The sequence below is a fragment of the Dryobates pubescens genome, chromosome 37 (assembly GCF_014839835.1).
Source record: "Dryobates pubescens isolate bDryPub1 chromosome 37, bDryPub1.pri, whole genome shotgun sequence".
In the NCBI taxonomy this organism is placed as follows: Eukaryota; Metazoa; Chordata; class Aves; order Piciformes; family Picidae; genus Dryobates; species Dryobates pubescens.
In genome coordinates, this window is record NC_071648.1 from 1,737,653 (window position 1) to 1,762,168 (window position 24,516).

Genomic DNA, 24,516 nt, shown 5'->3' on the forward strand with positions numbered 1-24,516 from the left:
ATCATCATATCCCAAAATAATGGCTTAGTGTCTTACTGGTAAAATGAGGTTTGGGGTACAAAAGGTGCTTGAATACTGGACCTGTTCTTTCTGACTTATCTCTGTTAATTTTTCTATGGCTGGAAGCAGGAGTGGTGGTATACATTTACCACTTTACTTCCTTCACTTCACCTTGGCTTCTCAAACAAACAAACCGCACGAAACAAACCACAGTCCCACAGCACAACTGATAGAGAAGCGAGTGGTGAAGAGACTCTGCCTCTGATTCACTTTAAGAGAAATACTGAATTATCTGTCCTTTGCTGTCTTTGTATCTGAAGGGTAGTTTGTATGTAGTAGTTGTTTTAAGGTAGAAAAATGTACCTTTTTAAAGAGTCCAGACAGTGCCTTTGAGTAGACTGAAGCATCGTATAATCCATGAGCTCTTTGCGGTGATTGACAAGAGGAGTGACAATTAATTCTAAATGTGTCTGTGGTTTCGTGAAATTGATACCTTCTTGCTAAAGACCAGAATGAGATCATCAGCTTATTTTCTTAGGCATTCTAATAGCAACAACTAAAGGTCAGTACTGAACTGGATTATGTTTGAATCATTCATGATCTGATGCTCTGCATCCAATTACCAATCTCCTGAAAACTCTTTTCCATGCCGTTCTGAATTATTTTTGGAAGTGCTGCTATTAAATGCTTATGCTGTTTTCAAAAAGAGCTGTTGGAAAAAGATTAATTTTTATCCTCTGTAGTCTGGTTCTTGTAGTCTTATTGAGAGTCCCAGAAGAAATGGCTTTTGCCTAATAAAGAATCACTTCCAATTTTCTAAGTGTCTAACTGCATTCACCGAGACCTCTCCTACATGAATTCTTTGAGAGGAAAGTTACAGGTGGGTTGGCACGCAATGATAAATGCTTCTAGGGTTCCTTAGTAACTAAAACCCCCTAAAACCTCACTCCAACCCCAAAATTACAGACAATACCTATATAGTGTCCATTGTTTCATTTTGGAGGGGTTTTTTTCTTTATTTGTCCTTGGTTGTTTTTTTGTTTGTTTCTTTGTTTGTTTGTTTTTAATGGATTAAATATTAATCCTCAGTTGTTCTGTGGCTGCAGATCTCTTAAGAATTGGACAGTGATAATTCAGAATGCTAAGAGATGTTAAATGACAGCAAAATTCAGACTTTATGGAAGGAAATTATTTAGTCTGTGCCTCTGGTTACAGGAGATTTTCCAGAGGCTATTCAAACTCCTGTATGCTCTTCAGGACAGTGACAATTAGACAACGGAACAGCAGGGACTGACATGGGGAATACCAAGACGTTGATGGAATCCACTTCAGTTTTCCAGGCACTTGTAAATGGGACCAAGTTATCAGTCTGCACTAGCAGGAAATAAACTAACTTAGCTAGAGGGTGCAATATGTTGCTTTTCTGGATTTTGGAGACAGTTTTTCCCTTTTCCAAAGACATCTCCTTGTGCCTGATACACATTTATAATCTTTTGTTATATTATTATTTTATATTATATATATGTATAATTATATATATACAATTATATATTATTATAATCTTTTACCCCAATAGAGCTGGTTTAAATATGCTACTAACAAGTCTAACACTTAAAAATCATGTTGAGTCCTTTTACCTGGTAACTGGCCCTTGTCATGCTGCTAATGTTTGTGAAAGACATGGCTTTGCTTTTATGAACTGTCTAATGTTCATCTTGTTATTTTGTGCCTGCCTCCAAGTGTGGTTTTTGTTTGCTGTTTGGAATTTGGTATCTAAAGGAGAAGTTGGGGTTTTTCTTTTAAATTTGCCCAGATTTCTAATTCTTGGGGAGGTTTTGCATACTTGCAGCTTGTTAATGTTTCAAAATTTCACATTGTATCTAAGTGTTGATGAAAATCTATTCCCTTTTTTTATTTGACTGATGAAAGATGTGCATTCTGCCACCCTTCTAGCTCTAAAATGTGACAACAGTATTTTGAAAGCACGTAACATTTGAGTTCTTGAATGTAAATTGAGCTTTACTGTAGAGAAAGGCAGTGGGTTGACAACTACTGTTGATTAAGGCTGTAGCTTAAATAGCATAGTTTTCAGAAAGATTTCTCTTTTATCACTTTACAAAGTGATAAAATCAGCCTAGAGAGATTATCCTGCCATATTCAATTAGACACTAACCTAACAATTTGGGATAGTTTTTTTTTCATACTGCTTGACTGCCATAAAAGCCATGATGATACCTTTCTGTCAGAAAGGTGAGTTTTGAACACAGAAGGGGAAAATCTTTAAATTTTATTCTCAATTTTTGATACATTTTACTATCTTGATATTGTTGTGAAACAGGGAATGGAATATCCTATAATAATATACATTGATTCAGTGGGAAGTATTGTGCACTGCTTTACAGAATCACATAATCATAGAATATATTTGGTTGGAAGAGACCTTCTTGATCATCCAGTCCAACCATCAACCCAGCACTGAAGGGTTAACATGAAACCATATCCTCAAGTGCCAGGTCCACAGGTTGTTCGAACACCTCCAGGGATGGTGACTCTACTACTGCCCTGGGCAGACAGTTCCAATGTTTGGGAACCCTTTCTGTGAAGAAATATTTCCTAATATCCAGCCTAAACCTCCCCTGACACAGGTTGCAACCGTTTCCTCTGGTTCTGTTGCTTGCCACCACTTAGAAGAGGCTGCCCCCTCCTCCCTCCAACCTCCCTTCAAGTATCTGTAGAGAGCAATGAGGTCTTCCATCAGCCTCCCCATCTCTAGACTGAAGAACCTCAGCTCTCTCAGAAGCTCCACACAGACCATGTGCTCCAGGCCCTTCACCAGACTTGTTGTCCTTCTCTGGACACACTCCAGCACCTCGGTGTCCTTTGTACAGTGAGGGGCCTAGAACTGAGCACAATACTCAAGGTGTGGCCTTATCAGTGCTGAGTACAGGGGGATGATCACCTCCCTGTGCCTGCTGGTCACAGTATTTCTACTCCAAGCCAGGATGCCCCTGGCTTTCTTGGCCACCTGGGCACACTGCTGACTCTAGTTGACAATCAACCAACACTCCCATGTTCCTCTCCATGCTGCAGCTGGTCTTTAAGTCTTTGACTCAGTCTTTAGGTAAGGTTGTTATTGAGAAGGAATTACATGCCTTGCCATGAAAAGCTGCGTTAAACCAGGTATGTCTGTCCTGTGCATTTTTCCAGTAGTCCAACATGTTTTAAATCATAGTGGCAGCAATCATTTTATGGATATATGTCTCCATAGAAGAGCTGCTATTGCACATGGTGTTCTTGGTTCAACTAAAAGATGAACAGCCTTTTGTGTAAGATTACTATTCTGTCACATTTTATTCTGTTTAACCTTTTCAGTCAAATAATTTCCTTGCTCTGTGTGTGTCAAAAAGCAGGCTGAACCTATTGTATCCTTTTGCATTGATGCTGTTGGCAGTTGGACCCAGAAAAGATGCAATTCTGATCTAGTAATGCAGTTCAGAAAGATTTCACCATCATTGTTTGACTTGCTTTTTGCCAGTGTGTGATACACATCTCTGAACTTGCAATAATTTTCTTGGAGAAAATGGTTTGAAATGTAAATACCACAATTACTCAGGAAAACCAGGATTTTCTTTTCTGTCACACAGTTTACTCAAGTCCAGCATTCTGTCATTACAAACAGGAGTCAAAACCCAGCTGTGTTCCAGAATGCCCTCTCCCCAAGTGGAGAACTTCCCTTGCTTCTGAATTTGATAAATATGTGCCTTTTAAACTATTATTACCTAATGTAATTAAATAAAATTCAACTGCTATCATAATCAGACCAGACAGATAAATGCAATGAAGCAGTTGTCCTTAATGTTGGAAACCTTACTACTGTAAAGGAAATTCAGCTTTGGGAAATTGACATGCAGGCATGTCCTATTACTCTAATCTTTTCCTGCTGTTAGCTGATGTTCTCTATTTTTAAGAGCAAATTTTAGATACCAATAAGAATATTTCAGTGAAACTAGAATTAAAACTGCAGTCTAATTGCAGTCTACAAATACATGTCCCTACCCATGGCTAGAGGCAGGGGAACTAGATGATCTTTAAGGTCCTTTCCAACCCAAACCATTGTAGGATTCTATGACCCGGTTTCTCAAAGACTTCATTTTGGAGGATCCTTATTCTGTTGTGCTGGCAATACCATTCTGTAATGAAGTTTAAATATATTTTATTAATAGATGTGTAACTTTGGGTAGAAAATGTATTAGTTGAATCTTCCAAGGTCTAAACTGAAAATAAAGATATAATTATTTTAAAAGAAATTTGCACATACCAAGCAGGAATATTCACTAGTCCTGCTGGGATTAGGAGGTACAGGGAAGTGGGTCACTCTTAAGCATGTAACTGTTTGGTTTTTGGTACTCAAGTCTGAATGGGAGTTTGCACTAGACAATCTCCAGAGCTTCCTTCCCACCTCAGCTGCTCTAATTCTGTGTAGAAACAGTACAGGAATTGTTTGCTCATCCTTCTATGTGAGTCTCTTGCTTGTAGTTCAACAAGCAAATGAACACTTTTCTCAGATATCCCAATTTTGCAATATGAGTGTTGGTCAAACCTTTAAGACTTCATGTAGGAATAAAGTTGGGTTTGACTCAACTTCCTGCCAGCAAGCTAGTCCCCAGTTCTACTTTATGAAATAAATGTACAGACCCTGTATTTCAGGGGTTCAGAGATGTTCAGACAGGGATCAACTTCACCCATCTGCTGTCGATCGCTTTAAACTCGAACTGTTGTAAATGCATTTGTCATCCTGTTCCATCAGGTGTTGCTTTGGGGTCATTAGCAGTCATGCAGTAATCAGCGTCTCTCTGCTGGCACTCTGCTTTCTCAGGAGTAGCTTTCTGTTAGCCCTATAAATAATCAGCCACATCGAAGAACTCAAACTGCATCTTGCCAGAAGGTGTCAGCCTTGTTTGTGTAATGCATGAAAGAAATACAGTGGCAATCACCTTCCCACAGGTTTGCTGTCTCTCTCCTAATCCTGCTAAATTTCCTCTGGTGCTCTGTGAAAGAAAGCACTCTCTTGAAGCTTTGTCTTTAGGCTGACAGACACTGGGAAATTACTGCAGACACCAGCACAAATGTCGCTCACAGTGCTACCTCTTTGTGCTACTTCAGACAGAAAATGCAAGCAAACTGACAAGCTACCTAGATAAGTGGCCTCATATGGTCCTAAGAGCGAGCTAATAATCTGCCATAAAATCTGCTTTATATGTACCGATCTGTTGTGTCTTACCAGTAACCCTTCAACAGCGGCGTTTGAAGTGAAATCAAGCTCTTCCCCCCAAGCATCTGCACTTGGGTAGTAATTTCTCCTAAAGCAAAACCAGAAATATGCAGCAAATTACTTATATTTTCAGAAGTGAAATTCATGTTAAAAATGTCCTTCCATGGTAACTGTTCATTAGATTCCTTGTGATATTGGCTAATAAAGCAGCTAGTGTTCCTGTAAAGAAGGTGGGTTTTGAGAAGTGACAGCTGTTTAACCTAGTGGAGGTTCATCATTGCTGTAGTATTAATGATAACCTGGCTGAAAATGCTGGAAATGTTCTTTTTTTTCTTTTTGTTTTCTTTTTGCTTCATAAAAACTTGACACAGGGTAAAACAACCTCTCTTCCTCTGGAAAAACACGTCTGCTTGTGCACACTCATTCTCTCTCTGCCTGTGATAGTAAATTGAAGGTCATTTTCCAGCAGCATGGTTCATCTCCTTGATCTTCACAGTTTCTTGTAATGACAAATTCAGAGGGGTGGCTGTCAATTCATGGCAGGCTGAACAAAATAGATATTCACCATGTGATTTGGCCAAAATGTGGCTCCAAAAGCATCTCTTGACCTCTGAGTTGAGTAGGTTCTGTATTTTATGACCTATGCAATCATTAACTTTAAAAGTGCATTATGGTATGAAGAGGCACTTTAGAATATTAAGCACTAGGACCGAGGGTGTTATGCATTGTCCTATAGTCCTCTCGATATACACGAGTGCCTTGGGAGAGCATTAGCAGTTGCATGCCTGCATTTGGAGGAAAATGAGAGAGTGGCATGCTGAGGGAAATAGAGCAGCTTAGAAAGTTGTGCTTTCTTGTTTCTATTCCTTAAAAGCTGTCTGGTCGAAATGACCCTAAATTCAGGTATGTTTCCTTTGCTTATATAATGAACTCCAGACTGACACATGTTTCAACAACTTTAGATTACTTCGAGTGGGGAAAGTGAGGAAGAGAGCATGAGGGAGAGGAGAGTTAAGACTTCTTGCTAATAGTTTGTTTCCTCATTTCTAGTGTTTTGTGTGTGTGCATTTACTAAAGTGGCATGAAAGGGTTCTGTGCAGCTAATTAAAACACCACCTAGTCTCCCTAAAGAGAAATGGGAGACCCTTATTTCAGATTTGTTAGTTTATTAATTTAAAAGCAGAGAACTGTTACAGAGAGCGAAGGTAGATTCTGCTGCAGCTCTGCAGTTCAAATTCAAAGCTCTTACATTTCATTTTCAGAGCATTCCAGAACTATGATTTATGGAATAACAAGGGCAGGGGGGAAAAAAGAAAAACAAATCAATTCTTAGGTTTCATTTCCCCCCCTCTCATTTCTAAGGCTGTTCCTTGTTGGATATAAACCAGTAGGTCAAACTTGCCATGGGGGAAATCTGGGCTGAACTTGCATTACAGAAGTTCTGCTGTTGTGCCTGTAGTGTCAGAACCTTCTTAGAGCCTATCTAAGCGTGACTGGGGTAACTACATTTGTGCTAGGCATCCTGCTGGCAAAGCTACTGAAAGGTAAAACCAAACCAGATACTAACAAAGTGGACATGCCTCTCTGGCACTCTGTGGGGATTAGCACAGTGGTAATTCTAGCATTTTCATATAAAGGATGTCATTTGAGGATGACAATCTCATCTAAAGTTTCATAGTAGTATCATAGAATCAGTCAGGGTTGGAAGGGACCACAAGGATCATCTAGTTCCAACCCCCCTGCCATGGGCGGGGACCCCCCACACTAGATCAGGCTGGCCAGAGCCTCGTCCAGCCTGGGCTATTTCAACGTAAGCTTTAAAACAAGCAGAGAAACTTTGAAGAGGCAGGAAACTCATCATCCATGATTTTCATAAGGATCTTCTCTGATAGTAACCTTTCCCAACATGAGCATACCCAGTTTAGATTGCTGTTATTTGCTGCCTCCACATGAGAGGCTTACATTGGATCACATTTCCTGAAAATTACTTTGTTTTTAATATCTTCATCAAGCACCAGTGATTCCATTTTACTTCTAGTTTCCAGTATTACCATTTTTAAAGGACCCAACGACTACAATGTGTGTCTCCATAACCCAAGGCCAGTTCCTTATGGAATCACAGAATTGTTTTGGTTAGGAAAGGCCTCTAAGATTGAGTCCACCCATCAACCTAAGGCCACCGTGACCATTAAACTGTGTCCCGAATTGCCATGTCCACAGGTTTCTTTAGCACTGCAACTGCCACCCCCTGCTTGTTTTAAAGGGTAAGTGAAAGAGCAATTGGGTAGGATCTGCTAAAATTCTGTTACCAGTTGAAATATGAAGTTATGCTGCCTCTAGATTTTACCCCTTCTGTATCACAGAATCACAGAATTGTCAGAGTTGGAAGGGACCTCAAGGATCATCTAGTTCCAGCCCCCCTGCCATGGGCAGGGTCACTTTACACTAGATTGTCTAATCTAAATCTCCCCTCCTCTAGCTTGTATCAAATTCCCCTAGTCCTATCACTATTTGACATCCTATAAAACCAGCTTTCTTGTAGGCCTCCTTCAGATGCTGGAAGGCCAAAATAAGGTCTTCTGGGAGCCCTCTCTTCTCCAGATTGAACAACCCCAACTCCTTTTATTTTAATCAGAATCTATGTGGTACCTGCTGTTCTGCCGCACTGGCTGAATTCACTGGTGTTGTAAACATGAATGCAGTTTGTATTAGGAAGAAGTATAGGTTTGCCGTAATGAATCAGACCATCCAGCTTCTCTGCAAGATCACCATGTCTCCAACCATAGCCAGTATCTCACAGATTAATTATATGGCAGGTCCTTTAAACCATTCTGCAATTCAAATGCATCCTTCATTGCCATCTAAAAGAAAATGGAGCTAGAAAAAAAGGGAAAAGCGAATTGTTTGGACTTGCCAGGAAAGAAAAATCTCTTGTTGAGAAATAGATGATGGTGAGAAATTCTTAAGTCTGAGATATTAAAGAAAACAACCCACAACTTTCTTACACAGTATCAGAGACTTGCTTGAGCAGAACTTACTTATCAGAGCCTACACAGAAATATAATACAACTGGCACTAAAAACTCTCAGACTTTTGAATTCTTGTGGATATTTTTGCTATCTCACAAATCCAACTGGAATTTACTAAACTTAATTCAGTGACTTATTTTGGGTATTACTCTGCATGGGAGACTTGGTATTTCCCACCCTAAGCTTGTACAACCTGTCTTAATTACATTCTCTTTTGAAATTGTTGTCTCTTTGTTGGCTTTGTTGTTAGAGGAACAGGATTATGAAACCCCCTGTGGAAAAATTCTGATTGCAAAAGATATGGATTGCATTTGTACAGAGGATCTTCAGTGCAGTTTTCAAAAAGGGATCTTTTTTTTAATCAGTTAATGTAAAATGATCAATCTGGTTGGAAAGATCTGCTCTGCAATGACTAAACTTCTTGTGAGTGTCGTCTTCATTTTGGATTGAATGGAAATGTGCACACAGAAATATCTCTGTCAAAATCTATAGATAAACAGAAGGTTATTATTTTCTATGGGGAATGATGAAGTAAATGCAGATAACTGGATTTAACATTTTCTTATGTAGTAATTGGATATATTACACTTTCAAGGGATGAATGCAATTAGTCAGTGTAACCCGGGCTTTATGCAAGTAAAATAGCTTGGACAGAGTAATCATATCATGGAGTTTCAAGTAGTTTGTTACATGCATATAATTTATATAAACACAGTACATGCATATAATTTATATAAACACAGAGATATAGAAATAAAGTTATTTCCACTGCTCTTTTTTAAATTAGGACTGAAGCATCTTCCACTGGGTATAAATCAATTACTATTTAGTCCCACCGGTGGTGTGTAGGAGTGAGCTGCTGAGTGAATGGAGAGAGATCACAGAAGTATAATGAAATTAATGTAGCAGTAGGAACCACTTCAAAGGAGGTTTACAATATTTGGCCAAAAAAAAAAAAAAAGGGCTGGAAAGTACCATTTCCAGTAGAGAGACTAGTTGAAAAAGTGAATATATTCACTAAGGTTGGAAGAGATCTCAAAGAGCATCGAGTCCAACCTGCCACCACAGACCTCATGGCTAGACCATGGCACCAAGTGCCACGTCCAATCCCCTCCTGAACACCTCCAGGGCTGAGGACTCCACCACCTCCCTGGGCAGCACATCCCAATGACGAACGACTCGCTCAGTGAAGAGCTTTCTCCTTACTTCAAGTCTAAACCTCCCCTGGCACAGCTTGAGACTGTGTCCCCTTGTTCTGGTGCTGGTTGCCTGGGAGAAGAGACCAACCCCTTCCTGGCTACAACCTCCCTTCAGGTAGTTGTAGAGAGCAATGAGGTCACTCCTGAGCCTCCTCTTCTCCAGGCTAAACAACCCCAGCTCCCTCAGCCTCTCCTCACAGGGCTGTGCTCAAGGCCTCTCCCCAGCCTTGTTGCCCTTCTCTGGACACCTTCAAGTGTCTCGATGTCCTTCTTAAACTGAGGGGCCCAGAACTGGACACAGGACTCAAGGTGCGGCCTAACCAGTGCAGAGTCCAGGGGCACAATGACCTCCCTGCTCCAGCTGGCCACACTATTCCTGATGCAGGCCAGGATGCCGTTGGCCTTCTTGGTAATTTTCCTTTCTGTTTGGCTATTCTGTGGTCTTTCTTAGCAGATGTCCTTCATAAGTTGGCTGAAGAGCAAGCCACTGCTTTAGAAATTGCATTGTATTTGAAACACGAAGAAGAAAAATGCCATTTGAAATGATGCCACTTTAATGGGTGGCTGAAGTATCCCTATTTCCAACAACCTTCCAGCACATCTCACTGAGAGAAGTGAAACTGAAGTGTTGGGTTGCTGCCACTGAAATAAAGATGCCAGTTTCCATTTGGTCAATAGTGGCAATCTCATTGCTTTCCTTTTTCATTTCACTTTGTCCCTTGCTGTCATCAAGAGTGAAAGGCCCAGGGATAAATGCTCTCTTTTTCTCTTGGAAGTTTAAGTTTGACGTGCAAATAAGTTAAAGCTTGAACATTCTAACTCACCTTTTTAGACTTTTGTGCTTACTGTAGGCTGTTCTTAAACAGCAAATATTAAATAAATAAACCACCACGTAAAGCATGAGAAAAATCTTTGAATAATAATAAAAAAGGCTTTGACAGTTGGTGTTAAATAATCATAGCTTGGCTGCACTCAGAAATAAGCTGTTTAACATAAGCTGGGAAGCTGGCCCGTGGAATGCACAACAAATGGACTGCATTTTTTCTAGATGTGTGTAAAAGAGTAAAAGTGTACTGAATTCATTATAGAAAGACTGGACAAATAATCACTAATGAATGCTTTTTTATCCTCTCTGACTTTTTCAAGGATACCATTGTATAGTTTTTTTTCCCTTGAGTTTATTTATTACCTTGAAATTGTTGACTAAGCTTCCGTGAATATCTTGCAACCTAGAGCTTGTTGTGAGCAGTCAGCTGGGACTATTCCTTATGCAGTAGTCAGGCTGTTTTGATTGAAAGTGTCATATGGCCCAACTATCCTTGATTATGTAACTCTCCCCAGAAACCTGAATCTGAGAATCACTGTCTGCAGAGCTAGTAGACTCCCAGTATAAAAAGATGCTTTAATCAAGTTGACAGAGGTGCCTCATATCAAACAAGGGTTCTGATGCTGAAGAAATTCACCCTTTGAATACTTCATATGTAGGGTTTCCTTCTTAAGGCAGCTTTTTTACCGGAGAACATAGGACCATTCCACCTTGCTGTGGAAACTGCACATCTTTAACCAAGAAAACAGTTTCAAGATTGTCCTGTATAAATGCTGCTTCAGTATAATATCAGGCATAATGCAGCAACTCACCACTTTGTGCTCACTGTCTGATAGGGTGCATAGTTTGTGATCCATCACTGCAGGGTTTTTTTATGCCCATAATGTATCAGAAAAAACTATCCATCCTCCTGATCCCTACTTATGAAAATTTGAAATATCTTGCATAATCTCAGAAAGGAGAATGACAGAAATTACTCAGCCTAAAACTCAGAGTTTGAGTGTAATCTCTTTGGGGGGGGGGGCTCTACATGCTTGGGCTTATTTTTTCCTTTTCCCCCCCAAGCAGAACAGACAACTTTCTACTGGCCAATAAGCCTTAAGCCTGTCCTGCATGTCCTCATTGGCACTTCCTAACCATCATCATTTTGGCTTCTAAGCAGATTTATGAGAATATCTTCAGAAGGAAAATCCTTGTGAGGCGAAATTCTTCCCAGGATAAATTATGTCATGGCTAATGGAACAGACAGCTGAGAAAAGTCAGTAAATCTTCTGCAAAATGCCACAGATTTACAGCTCCAAAATAGTCTTGAGGGGCTTGGACCATGGAGGGTTTATTTTTTTTTTTTTTTCCCTTTTTTTTTTTTCTTTCAGGAGAAAGGCAGAACTGTGCCAATTATTCTGACAAACTGTTTTGCTCTTCTTACCACTTTTTCTTATTTCCTCAAGCCTGGAACTATGAAAGATGAAATGGGAGGGCAAAATGGTTTCTTTCAGTTATGTTAAAAGGTTGCTGCACTCAACAATGTATGTGCTGCATGGATTTTAATAAGCTCTGGTTTTTTTATCAGTCCTCAGCTAGTATACTTTCAAGTTCTTTGGGTGGTTTTTGTGCTGTAGAAGTAATAATTCAGTGTGAGAATGAGTTGTGGGAAGGAATTGTTCAGTTCTGCCAACCTTCCCCCTCTCCTTTTCATTCTTGTTTGTCTTCCCTTGCAGTAATCCTTAGCATTGTTTCCAATAATTGTCTTCCTGATGGAAGAGTACTTTCCGTGTTAGAACACAACTTTCAGTGTCCCTATTTGGTTAGGTATAGACTTCCCACTATCTTGTATGACCAGCCACACTTTGCTCACAGGATGTTCTGATGGTGGATAATTCATGCATGTAGAGAGGTCAAAAAAACCCCATCCATTGAGCCTTATGCTTTATGCAACATGTTACTTGGTTGAACTTGAGATGATCTGATCCAACCATTAACCCTACTGTACCACTAAACCATATGGCTAAATGACCTTTAAACACATGCAAAGATGGTAACTCAACCACCTCCCTGGGCAGCCAGGATGTTGTAGCAGAATGGACCAAGTAAGGGGTACTTTGGACTGAAGTGATTATGCCACTAAATGAATAAAACATGACATTTCCACATGTCTAACATAGAAAACTGGAGAGGATTATTTAATAGTGGTCTAATGATATCAGTAAAACACCGTTTGCTACAATAGTAAGTTTAATGGCTAGACCCTATCAGAATTATTATGGCTTGCCACTACTTCTAATCAGTTACTTTTTACAATAAATGTGAAAAAGCAGCTGCTGGCCTTCAGATGGTTATAAAGAGAAATGTGGCAGCAGCTTGGCAGGCCTAAGCATTTATTGTTCTTAAACAGTGGAAGGATATTTAAATCCTATTACGCATTTAATTACCACTGGACAAAGTGAAAGTTGCCACAAAATTACTTTTCTAGTTCCTGACTTTCTTTTAAAGAAAGTCTAATCAAGTTGCAGGTAGGTCTGGTTTCTTCTAGGCAAAGAACATTCAGTAGGGAAAAATTATTTCTTTGCTTACTTAGAATTATGCAGGTTAAGAGAAATTTGTTATCAGTAGAAACTGTGAATTCCTGCCTGTTGTTAACTTGTCCACGTGCTCTTGCAATTTTCAGGTTATGTGGTGTTTAGATGAAGGTAATGACTCTGCCTTGCTCTACCAAGAAGCTCAGAGCTCTCTGAGACAACTTCTAGATCCACAGCCTGCTTGCTGCTCACTGATTGAAATATATGCAGTCTTCAGTGGATTGGAGAAACCCACAAATGACCATCACAGTAAGTGAAAACAGTCACACTCCAACTTATGCCTGATTCTCTCTGCTCTCTAACTTCTCTCTGAAACTAATTATAGTAATTTCCCCCTTTTGAATCATCTCACTGGTCTGAAATCCTTCCTCTGAGTGAGCTGGCCACTTTGTTAATGATTATATTGACTGTTAAGGCTGTCATGTTGCAGAAAAAGATGTCTTTAGAGAGCATCAAATAAATTTTTTTCCTCCATTTTCTTGAGTGTTTCAGAAAATGTGTTGACCAAAGCACTTTAAATTTAGTGTTCTCAGTGAGGCAGAAGAGACAATGACATGCTTCCAAAGGAAAACAGTGTTCCAATGTTTTTTACCTTTCACTAGGTGCTTTCTGTGATTCATCTTTTCTTGCAAATGGCCAAGGGTTAGGAGAGGGTTCCTGATATTCTCCAGTTTGAAATTCATGCATGTCTAGCATAACTTTGGATTTCATAATTAAATAGTTTGATTTGATTATGTTGTAATTGAGTTGTTGGATTTTATTCACTAAACACAGTGCGGCCAAACAACCAGCCTGTGTTTTGGCTGGGTATTTGATGTTCTGAAAAATAACCTGCCTTGTGAAATGGAAAATTGAGGTCAGGCCTTTTGTGTGCCTCATTTTAAGGAGTTTTTCACTCAGAATCACTTGAATTGAGCCATGTCTTGGTAGTCTGGGCGGTTTGTCTAGAGCAAAAGATGTGGTTAATAGTCTTTCAAAGTTACTTAAAATACTTGGGTTTTTTTCCCCTGTTACATTCACCCCATGAATATACTAATCTTAAATGATGTGTAGTGGTGGTATTTACTGCAAAATTTCTACTTGTTCAAAAGATCTGTCCGAACATCTCTACCTCTCATTCACAAAGTTGTGCTCTGTAGAGAACAAGTAACGCTTTATTCATGGCATTTGATTAGGCAGCAGTTTTCTGCCTCCTTCCTATTGAGCAGCAAATACAAGGTAGTGAAAAGACTTACCCAGTGGATGTTTTGCACATCACGTCTTTGGAGGACAGAGAGGAAGTTTTTAGGGGGTCTGTACTGGTTTTTCTCCCCCCCTTCTAGTACTGTATTGAGAGTAGCTTTACACATTTTCCTTCATTATATGAGATTTCTTTGGGTTGATAAGGGGATACTTGTGTAAAAACCACCATCAGTGGTATGTATGAGTAAGGAAAGTGAAAACAATCAGTCCTGTCAACTTTATGTTTCAGAATACAAGCTGACACTGACAGAGCTCCTCTTTAGATGATCACTAGGTTGGTGGGTTTTGCTACCAATGCACTAGATCTCTTGTCCTTAAATTGTTTGCTATGGATCAGCCATTCTCTCCTGGTTTTGCAGTTTATTTTCTCCATTCCCTGTTTAGAAAAAGATGTTTTCTTGTGATCCAGGTAGTGATAGCAGTAGAATATCAATTCTTCACCTCCTTGAGGTAAGATTTTATTGGGACCCCTAAGAAAAAGGTCCATGCAATTTTTGTGTCTTTGAAGACTGGAACATTCAGTGGAGTTAAAACATTTCAATCATGTTTGAAGAGTCACTAGAGACAGATGCTTCAGGTAACAGTAGCAGTTTATATATTCAAGCAGGTCACACCAAAACATGCACCAAGGTATTTGTCCCATTGCCTGTTTTGAAAAAACTATTTGAATTTCTGCATAAACATATGGCTTCCATGGAAATTGATTAAGCTGTTTCAGAAAAGCTGGTTTGCTTACTATTGGGATGTGCCAGAAGCCCTTGTGAAGGGCTAAGGTATAAACTGGTCTTGGTCTCTCTCGTGCCTAAGTTGTCAATGTACTTCAGGTACAGACTTTGGGCAATTGGTTTTCTCTTTTGAGAGCTGTTGTAACATAGAGTGGAATTTCTCCTTGAGGGGTAGAAAATCCATCCCAAGTGGGAGGCATCAGATACTGTTAAATGTTATTCCATCCTTTTTCCTGTGTAATCCCTATTTAAGAGACACAACTTCCAGAGTTAGCTCTCTTGGCTCTGGGTTCTCTTGGCTCCCGCTTTTATTTTGGCTGTGTGGGCAGGAGGCTTTGCTGGTGGGAGCTCTTTTCTTGCTGCGTAGTGGGGCCTAGTCCGCTGCTGAATCTGGTTTTGTATATGCATTCCTTTTACCTTAATACCTTTTGTACCTTGTGTAGTTTTGTAAATATTACTTTTATTAACTTCCACTTCTGGGCAAGTGTTTTTATTTTAAATTCTACATTCTGTCCTGAGCTGGAAGCTCAAACCAGGACACAAGAGTTCATCATTCTATGTACCAGTAGGCAGGAATCTTCTGATGAGTATGTTGCTTGTATTAAAATCAAGTGTATAGCCTTGTAATGGAAAGATTCCTGTTAAAAAGCCTGAAGAATGCCATTCTGTGTTTCTGGAGAATAAGATAAAGTGTTTTTACAATGATTTATGCACCTTGAGGAAAAGCAGAAGTTTATAGGGTAGCATTAATATCACGTTACCAAGCAACCAGCAGTAATAAGGTTCAAAACCACTTTGTGTATCATTTTATGCTCAAAATTTTGTGCAAATGAGCCTTCTGTAGCAGAACTAGTTAAACCATTTCTGTTAGTGTCTTGAACTTGAGATTTGTGTGGTTTTATCCTTGAGTTATTGTTTTCTTACTGCCTCTGGCAACTTTCATTGTGATGCTAGGGAAGTGCTTCATTCTAAGTGCTAGCACACATCCCTATGTTTTCAAATGAGCAAAGAGGCCTTTTCTTCACCTTTGGAAGAATTACAGTAAAATGAATTTCATCACACCTTTCCATTTTTATTTGTATGCATACTATTCACTAAAAAGAGTCTTAGTAATTAAGTGCTTTTTCTAATCCACAGGCTGTTACTCTTGAGCCAGACAGGGGATCGATAAATGCCTTAGTTGTTTACAAATCAGTATATTAATGGCACTCAGTTGTGTATTTATTCTCACTGGTGCAGTGACTATTGCCACAGAAATGCCCACAAGAATTATCCAGCATTAAGCAAGCACTATCAGATGTCTGGTCAGAGATGGGGAATGCTTAAGAAACTACTGAAGGACAATGTTTCTTCTGTCCCTTACATCATTTGAGCTTCCTTCATGACCTTTCATGAGTTCCTTGACTGTTGCAGGTGTTTATCTGAAGACTGCAGAATGAGTGATGGATTTAAACCTTCTGCAAACTAAAGCTGTGTGCTAGCCCCTCAGATAATGCAAAGGACAGAGCTAGAGTTCAAAGAAAGTGAGGGACAGTCTCAAATTACTGAAGTACACCAACAGAACTAGCTAGTGGCAAAACACTCTTATTTACTAACAAAAAAATAGTTCTTAAAGCTTAAAGGGGAAAATATTTTTGAGAGGGCAAAGCCAGTCTCCCAGATAGAACAGTTGCAAGGATGCTCCACATTGAAAATAATTTTCTGGTAGAGCAATAGCACTTTCAGAAGAAACTGCTCTCTGCCCTTTCTGATAGTACACTGAATGTAGGAGGAACAGGAAACTGAAACATAAAAATTACACATTAATCACTTTGAAAATGGCAGAATATTCTTCACCCAAAGAGGGGGATTTGCAATTTCGCATTGAATCCATGAAGGACTTTGCCTCTGATGCTTCCCCTCCTTGAAAAGGATGCAGACACCAAATAGTCCAGACACACAAGTAACATCCAACACAGACAAGTAATTGTGCACCAGTTGCCTCATGGGAAGGCTCAATGATATGGCATTACCCTTATTACTTGCAAGTTCTGTGCTGTGGAGCTAACTGCTGATATGCAGAGCAGATTGTTAAATTTTGTTCTGAACTACTTGGGATTTGACAAACCTGCACCTCATGTTTACTTGGGTTACAAAAATAACTGAATCCTTAAAGCTGTGGCACAGTTGATTTGGACCTTTACTGCTATCATACATTTAGAAGAGATAAAATTAACCTAATGCTAAGGAAGCTATCTAGAGTACACTGAGCATCCAGAAATGGCAGCCAACTACCAAATGTCATACATACTCAGATGCATAAATATAGACAGTACAGCAGTAAATGTTCTATCTTGATTTTCTATCCTATGTAAAACACTACTGTTGCTTGATGTGATTGTCAGACTTTCCAGCCATGTGTGTGATTATTGGAAGTGAAAGCAGCTCTAATGATTAAGCCACTTAGATGCTAGCTGGCTCTCACTATTGTATAAATAAACCAGTCTGAGTCCACTCTTCTTCATGAGGGGTTGGGAGAGAGCATAGGGTGGGAATCTCAAAACTAAAATTGGTACTGTTGGCTTGGGGCTTTTTGTTTTGGCTTATTTTTTTTTCTCCAAGCTGAGGTAGTAATTCAACAGGATTGCAGAAATCAGGCATGATAAGTTGAGCAAGCTTTGACAGTTGTGCCATCAAACACTGAACGGTTGTCAGGAAGTTGGAAAAGTTTGCGACAGCTTGGCAAGGTGTTTGGAAGTTTAATAGGAAATGATATCAAACTCTTGTAAGACTTGTGTTAAAAAGGACTCATTCTTCACTTGAGTAATAAAGCATTCCTACTCATTTCTAAAAGACCAAAATTTTACCTGCAATCAAAACAGACATAAGCTGCACTGAGGTGTTTGGAGAGGACTGATTCTTTTTTCTCATGCTTATAATCATCAGGAGAAACTGTTTATTGTTAGCTGATACCAGGGGGATGGAACTAAACCTACAAAACCCACTTGTATACAGAGTGCCTTTTAAAAACTCAAGCATTTATTACTTAATGCTGATCCCTCATAGCATATTTTGAAGGTATTCAGGAGGAGACTTGATGGGGTGCTTGGTGCCATGGTTTAGTTGTTTAGGTGGGTTGGATTGGTTGATGGGTTGGACGTGATGATCTTGAAGGTCTCTTCCAACCTGTTCTGTTCTGTTCTATTCTGTTCTATTCTGTTCTATTCTATTCTATATACTTAGCTTATTTTGAAGCTCTGTTGGACTAGTTGGAACAACTGAGTGAGACTTGAATGGAGAAACCTACTGGCTGGATTTGAAAATGTATTTGAAACTTTGAATTGTATTGATCTCAATTAGGAGGAACTGACAAACCTTTAAAAGAGGATGTTGTTGTCCTTTACTTGAAGGTGAAGAGTTTTTACTGTACAATGCAAGTTTGCTTAACATTACCTGCAGCTCCTAGGTCCAGTTAAAATACGGGGTTAGAAATAAAACCCTTCAAAGTGACTGCAAATTCTATGGCAGAAGTTGTTCTTGATCTCTGTGCTTTACTGTCCTACTGCTTGTTACAAGATGTTGTTCTTTGTTCTTTGAAATGGCAAACATTTGTGAAATGTATTTAGAAAAGGTCCCTTATTACTAAATCCATATTTTCTCTCTTTGACCTTTGGAACTGCAGGTCTATTACAGGGGAACCTGCTTTCCCAGTAGACATGATCTCTTAAATAGAAGCACATTTGTGTGGCAAATACTGGAGAATAACAGCCTTATGCAGGCAGTTGTTCCTACTTTACAAGTGTCCTCTTAAGTTACTTATTTCATTGTCCTTCACCTGAATGACTGGATCTTCTCACTGACTGATAGTTTGCTCTTCCCTGAATGTGTTGCTATGCTTCCAGTCACTGTGCTATAATCTTGTTATGTTTACTGGTCTGTAGCCAGTCCAATCACATGAAACCAGCTTTCTGGAGCACCGTGATTTTGATGAGGAAGATGCATAATGATTGTGCCTCAACTTATATTCTCTTAATGCTGTTTGATCCTAGAACTTTAACAAGAGTATACCACTTAGCTTCGTTTCCCTGGTCAGTTTGCTTGATTAGTGAGTGATCTGATTTCCCACATCTTGTGATTAATTTTTGCATGCAAGCATACCTGCATTTGTAGTTTAAAGACCGAAGTGGTGGTGATTTGTGTTATTGTCTACATGTTTTATTCTCTTTGAATGTTTTAATAGACTAATCAAATATATGGCCTTCACATCTGTCCTGCTGTGATGATTACTCCAGTGATGACAGACTTTTAACTTTTCTCTAAGCTGGTGTTTTATTTTGCAGGAATTTCTTGAATTGCTCCTCCATAAGGCTATTTAAACAACTGATTTATGGCTTTTAGTGTCTTTCTGGACAATCAGGCAAAGGATAGGAAATTATTTTGGTTCTGATGTAAAAAAGGCATCAAACCCAGTCTTTCCTGTGCCCCATGGTGAAGTTCTATAGCACAACAAAAACAAAGGCTGAGAGAGCTGGGTTTGTTCAGCCTTGAGAAAAGAAGGCTTAGGGGAAGTCTCATAACCATGTACATAAAGGGTGGCTGTCATGAGGAGGGAGGCTCCCTTTATATAAAGAGTCTCATGGTAAAGTCAAGGGGTAGTGGGCACAAATTTGTACTGGGGAGATTCATACTGAATGGCAGAAAAAATGTTTTTCAACATTCAAACAATTAAACATTGGAATGAACTCCCAAGGGAGGTGCTGGATTCCTCTACATTAGACAGTTTCAAGCTCATTTAAACTATATTCTTACACTGAAAGGTTGGACTAGATCATCATTGAGGTCCCTTCCAACCTAGTATGCTATGAATCTATATAGTAAAAACCAAAACAAAAGCCTCAAACTAAGTCACAAGGAGATGTAGAAAATAGATGTGAAGGAAATTAATGCTTGGGAAAGCCGTGCAACATAAGGACTGTAATGAAACCTCTAAGGCAATTGGATAGATGCGAAAAACAAATCTGTGCCGTTGATTTCATACTCCTGGTTCTTGGATAAACTTCAAAAGAAAGCCTGTGCTGTGTTAGGAAATGTAAATTGTTCTGTTTTGTCCCTCTCTGAGGGAAAACTTGTCTCTTCAGGAGTCCCCATTCACAATATATATGGCTGATTCTATCACTCCCGAGGAAAGTTACTTTCCAAATTGTGTTTCTATTAAATCATCTTTCTAATAAAATTGACTTTTCTCTATAGTAATTCAAAATGTAATACTTTTTTTGTCTGTTCAGTCAGAGAGAGTTATGTTTGCAGTAGAAATAACTTGTTTCATTTGAAAAAGAAACCCAAACCCCCAGAAAAACTTGTTACAGAAGGCTTTGAGTGAAATAATTGTTTGAAATGACTCGCCACAAGACAACTTATCCAGAGCTTAACCTGGTGGAGCGAGAATTTTTTTCACTTCCATTTAGATCTCAACTTCATTATTCCATTTTTAGGCATGTATTCTGGAGAATTCTTTTCACAGGTGCTTGCAGAAGATAGTGACTCATTTGAATTCTGTCCAAAAGACTTAACCTGCCTTGTCAAAGTGTCAGAAGCAAAGATCAAGTCCTTTTGTTCCCTTGAATGTTATGTGGTCGATGAAGAAAGAACAGTGGGTATTCTGTACTGGGGGTTTGCATTTGTGATTGGCCTGTTTACTTTCATTTGGATAGTCACTGATAGCAGGTGGACTAGAGAGTTTAGATTGAATGTTCTGGGAAATGCTTGCCCAAAAGAAAATGAAGCAGGTCGATGTTGTACTGTGTTTCTATCTGTAATAATAACCTATAAATACACCAGTATGATGACAGAAAGAAATTATTTTAGAGGCTAAATGATTCAAATGATGCTGAATGAGGGGTTATGGAGGTAATCCAACTAATTCCCTGCCTAAGCATGCTCGTTCTGTTTATTCTTCTGTGTCTTCCTTTCCTAGGGATGCTTTTTGTGTTTGTGTTGAAGCTGGAGGTGAATGGTTTACAGATAAAATAGAGCCTCTTTTATGAAATTGCTGCACTGGGGAGATTCTGGGATAGACACCTCTTGGAAACAACAGTGTGAGCGTTAACAAGACCAAATAAAGTGTGTGATTCGCACAATGCAGCTGCCAATAGGTCTCAATAATTGTGTAGCTGTTTTCCCAATGGTGATAACCCTGGCAGTAGGGCTGCAGCACGTATTTGGTGTTGATTTCCTACCGGGGCATGTTTGTGCTGGAGACTGTGCACAAGCTGCTGTGTGGACATCAAATTATTCCATTGGTTTGAGGATTAATGAGGTTAAATTAGCTCAGTCATTTACTGCACATTTCATTGAGGTTCAAGCTGTTCAGACCGTTGCAGTTAATATAAGTAGCCCAGGATGTTGCCAGTTAAATGCAAGTTACTCATCAGGGATCCAGAGCTCATTACTGGGAGGAATAGGACAACTTTACTTGGTGATGTAGCTGAACTTGATGGGAAGTCTTCCCCTGTTCTTTTGGAGAGGCAAAACTGGAGAAAGATTCATTGCACAGCATGATACCTGGATAATACATTTAGGGGGATGTATTGCTCTCTTTATACCTGTTCTACAAATGGAAATACTGACGATTAAAAGACTCCTTCAGGCCTGTGATTTGCATAAAAATCATCTCCCGCTCATTAATGAGACATTAACATCTAAAGGGGAAAGTGAAGGGCTTGGAGGAGTATTCCTCTGCAGAGAACTGCTGTGAAGACACTTGCTGTGGCTTTGCTTCACAGAATCACAGAATGATAGGGGTTGGGAGAGACCTCTGGAGATCACCTAATCCAACCCCCATGCCAGGGCAGATTCACTTAGAGCAGGTTGCACAGGAATGTGTCCAGATGGATTTGCTCTTACGTCAGAAACTATTGCATACAGAATGGTCCATAATGCCAAGGTTTTCTTTGAGGGTCTTATAAATCTGTCACTTATAAAAAGGTCTTTGACACATGTACTCCATTTAAATGTGCTTAAGAAATTATCTAAACATTGGCAAACACCCACTGAAACTCCAATTTAGGAGACATTAGGGGAAACAATCAGGAGTACAACTTTCAGTCTGGGATAAACTCTTGGGTTCTATTTAGAGTTGCAAAACCTCTAACTTACAATGGATTTTTTGTTCCTTATCATGTTAAAAGTTAATGCTGTGGGTACATTGGTGTTTCTGAAGTGCCACTGAAAGTACAAGTGGCATCATGATCTGAAAGGAGCCTGATTTTACCTGTCTGGTTTTCAGTGCTTTCCATCTTAAAGCAGTATTGCCCTATCAGTGGTGGCAGGTAATGTAAGCAAAGTTTTGGGGGAAGAGGAGTATTCTTACTGAAAGAGAACTTTGATAGGCTAGGGATCTTTCATCAATACTAAAAGTGTACCTGTTGGGAACCATGGGGAAAAATCAAGCCCAACTCCAGTTAAGAAAGACAAGTAGTTACTAAACAGTAATCTAAGACAAATTTAAAGTCAGCAGATGTTTTAAAATCTGTGTAATTAATTGAACAAAATACTTCTGAGAAGAACTGAATGGCCATCTTAGAATCATAGCATCACAGAATTGTCAGGGTTGGAAGGGACCTCAAAGATTAGCTAGTTCCAACCCCTCTGCCATGGGCAGGGACACTTCACACTAGATCAGGTTGCTCAGAGACACATCCAGCCTGGCCTTAAAAACTTACAGGGCTGAGGCTTCTACCATCTTCCTGGGCAACCTGTGCCAGATGTAATGTTAAGTGTCAACAGCTTTTTCCTGAGGGAGAGGGTAAGGAAGGTGGTGGCACAAAACCACAGGAGGAAGTCAAATCTAGTGGAGGTTTGGCTGAAGTTTGCCCTCATCTTGCATGCAGATATGCCATCACATTTTCTATGGCTTGCACAAGCAGTGAGACTTCGATTAGTAAGTAGACAGTAGGATAAGGGTGGTATTTTTGTGGTCATAGCCCTAACCAGAGTGTCTCTTAATGCCTTGGTAATTGAATTTACCACAAAGCTCATCATATTTCCTAATACATGAAAAGATCAAAAAGCATTGATTATTCTGAAGTTAACTAGCCTGTCAAAAGTGTTTGACCAACCTCGTAGTATGCTTTTATCAGGCTGGAAAGCTAAAAAGGCTTCTGATAGCTAGAAATAACAAAATTGTTGAGGCTGTTGTACGCAGCCAAATCTAGGTGGTTTTACTGTTGCCTGCGCACTTCAGTAGGGCAAATCATTTTAAGTGAGGAAGATTTGGCTCACTAAGACATAAGGTAAAAAAAATGGACAAGCATGAAATATGACCCTGCAGCAATCAAGATTTTCTGACAAAATGAATTTGAAAGATCAGGATCATATGTTGCAAAGCATTTTGTTGCACTTAGCTCAATAGAAGCTGAAAATCTAGAATACTTGTTCCTTTGTCTTCTCTGGCTATGATCTTTCATTTTTACCCTATTCTCATTAGTTAGGATAGCTTGAGGGATTTTATTTTTCTTTCTTGTGCTGTGCAAACTGAAAAATACCTTACCCTCAGGTTCGACAGTTATACTTTGAGTCGTTTAACAATTGCTGCTTGACTCCTGAGACCTTCAGGATCTCTCTTCTGCTGCATGTTTCTGCGCTCAAGGCAGGCAACTGCAGTCTCTGTCAGAAAAGTTGGTCTCTCTGGGAACACCTGAAAGAGACATTCTTTTTGTCTTCATCTTAGATAAAACCCTTTTGTTCCAGGTAGAATGGATTCCTCTCTTCTCCCCTCAGATCATAAATATTCCTTTTGCAACTTTCTTGATAATACCTTTGAGGGAAGGGCAGATGATGTAATACATTGCACAAAAAACCAGACTATGGAAAGGGTTCAGTACTAAGGAGAAATTCCTGAGCATCCCGTGTCGGACAGTTCTCGCTTCTCTTGATCCTTGGCACTGCATTATAACTCAGTGGAATTATGTTGGATATGTCAAGTTGACTCTCTGGTCCTTTAAAGTGTGCATTGAGCTCAAAACCAGAAAGCCAGAATAATACTCTACTGAACACTTTGTAAATTTTCCTAAGCATCCTTTTTGTTGGCACTTTATGAGTTCTTGCTATCCTTTTAAGATCAATTCTTCTTCTTTTTGAAAGCTCAAAGAAAATCTCCACTATCTGCCTTTTTTTCCCCCTTCATATATAGCATATTTGCTTTTTCATTTCCACGCATGATAAAAATGACAAAGCATTCAGAAAATTTTCTTTGTTTTCCTTGGGAGCTTATCAATGAACCAGGAGAGTTGATGCATCTGGTGAGAACAACAAAACAAGCACATCTGTGGGTCGGACAGTTCAGATGAAGTGAGTTCTGGAAGCAAACTTCAGCACAAAGCATCATGATGACTAAAATTTGTATGTCAATGAGACTGATGGGGTAAGAGGCAGAGTCTGCTGAAGAGTATTTTTCTGCTAGCCCTTTGTCACTTCATAGGTGATGCTCCTGTTGAAGCTTCTGTGAGTTATGTCTAACTGTTCCAAATTGGATGGTGCATGGGAGGTCCTGCTCTAGTAAATCTTCAGGATCTCTTCTCTCACCTGTTGCACCTCATAAACTAAAAGTGCTTCTGCACTAGGAAAAGTATGGGAGCAAGTGTCCCATGGAATGGAGATATTAAAAGAGA